The following is a 1,893-nucleotide window of genomic DNA, read 5'->3' on the forward strand; positions in this document are numbered from 1 at the left end:
AATGTGGCATGCCATAGCCAAGTACCTATCCATGTCCCAGCTCCTCTGTTTCTGATTCAGCTACCTGCTAATGCACCTGGGAAAACAATGAAATATGGCCCAGGTGGTTGGGTCCCTGCACCCATGTAGGAGACCTTGATGGAGTTCTGGACTCCTGACTTTGGCTTGACCCAGCCCTGGGTATCTGTGGTCATTTTGGGGCATGAGCCAGCAGAGGGATGATTTTCTCTCTGTTGCTCTGCTTTTCAAATAAACAAATAAATCTTAAAAAAGAAGAAACAGACATTTGTCCCTATGGCCTCGTTAGGCGTTGAAACTCCTTGTTAAGTCAAAGCACGCTGTGTTAGGTGACATCATTCATTTCTTTTTCTTTTTTTTTTGGCGCAAATATTTTTTAATTGATTATCTTTTTGATACAAATACACTGAATAATTAGGCAATGCTGCCTGCGTTGGATGCAATCCTGGGCCACAAGTCAGCACACTCCTTTACAACTGGTCCAGTGATGGCAGAACCTTTCATCTCGCCTTTATTGTTTAATATGACTCTTGCATTATCTTCAAAATAAAGAAACATACCATCTTTGCTTCTATATGACTTTCGTTGTTGAATTACCACTGTTGGATGTACCTTCTTCCGCAGCTCTGGCTTGCCCTTCTTGACTGTGGCCATCACCGTGTCCCCAGTGCCGATGGCAGGGAGCCTGTTCAGCCGTCCCTTGATCCCCTTCACAGAGATGATGTAGAGATTTTTGGCTCCTGTGTTGTCTGCACAGTTGATGACCCACGGGGAGACCCAGGGAAATGCGTAATTTGGTCCCAGAAGACCCGCCACGTCCTTGCTTCGACATCTTGGGATGCCCGACATCATTTATTTTGTTCGTGAATTCATCTATGTTCCCAATCCTTTATCATGTGTGGTCTGCGTACCAGGCAATGAGAATATAAGGGTGGAGTTAGCTAGAAATAGTCTCTGGGCTGGCAGAGTGCACAGAGGACTCAAGTTGAGGGACCTGCAGCTGGCCTGGGCTAGGATAGCACAGACAACAGCACCTGGTATGTTCTGGGCATTGGGCACACAAGTGCAAGAATCAAGGCAGGCCTGGGGAGTGAAGAGAGACCCTGTACCTGGGTAGTAAAAGCATGGTGGTGGGCAATGCGGTGCTGTAGGGATCCTTGATTAGCATGGCCTGACAGCGAGGTAGACCCCAAGCTCTTCTGATGATGGCATGGGCTTTCATTCTAGAAGGATCCTTTTGACTGCTATGAACAGATACACTAAGGGGAGGATATTGATGGGATGGGGTGTGGCTGGAAGGATTAGAATGGAGGGTAATGAGCAGCAGAAGATGGGCTTAAAAGTGAGGGTGAGGCAGCAGAGCCTGGGTGTGGGGAAGAGGTAGTGCCATGCCCATGCTTTGGTTGCTGTTTAGGGTGATGGGGGCATGGGCGCATCTTCAGTGGCAAGAGAGCCATGGAGGGATGAACAAACTTTGGTGAGGCATGACTGCCTGGAGATGACAAGTGGTTCTGAAGTTGGACATGGAGATCTGGGGACCATGAAGATAGAGCTACAAATAAATATCTGTCTTGATTCCCCTACGGGGCCAGGCCAGATCCCTAGGGGAGGGAATGGGGCACTGGAAACTTGTATCCATGCCCCATGCCTGTCTCTATGGTCCTCAAATTGTGTACACCTTGTGTGGCCTCTGTGCTCAGCCAGAGGAATAGGAAAGACAAAATGAGGGCGTGCACAACAGGAATGGCTCCTCCTCCTTTGCTGCCCACAGGGTGTATTGCTGGACCACCCATTCCCCAGACACTGGCTGGCTGACTTGCTCCTTGGCCTTCAGGCCTCATGAATGCTGCCTCTGTCCACAGGCCTCCCCAGGAT

General features: G+C 49.2%; 1 pseudogene; it reads right to left on the reverse strand.

Annotated features, from left to right (window-relative positions):
* Positions 1-387: 387 nt before the first annotated feature.
* On the reverse strand, positions 388-850 carry LOC101534298 (large ribosomal subunit protein uL14-like; annotated as a pseudogene).
* Positions 851-1,893: the final 1,043 nt, after the last annotated feature.

The sequence above is a fragment of the Ochotona princeps genome, chromosome 13, assembly GCF_030435755.1.
Source record: "Ochotona princeps isolate mOchPri1 chromosome 13, mOchPri1.hap1, whole genome shotgun sequence".
NCBI classification, from domain to species: domain Eukaryota; kingdom Metazoa; phylum Chordata; class Mammalia; order Lagomorpha; family Ochotonidae; genus Ochotona; species Ochotona princeps.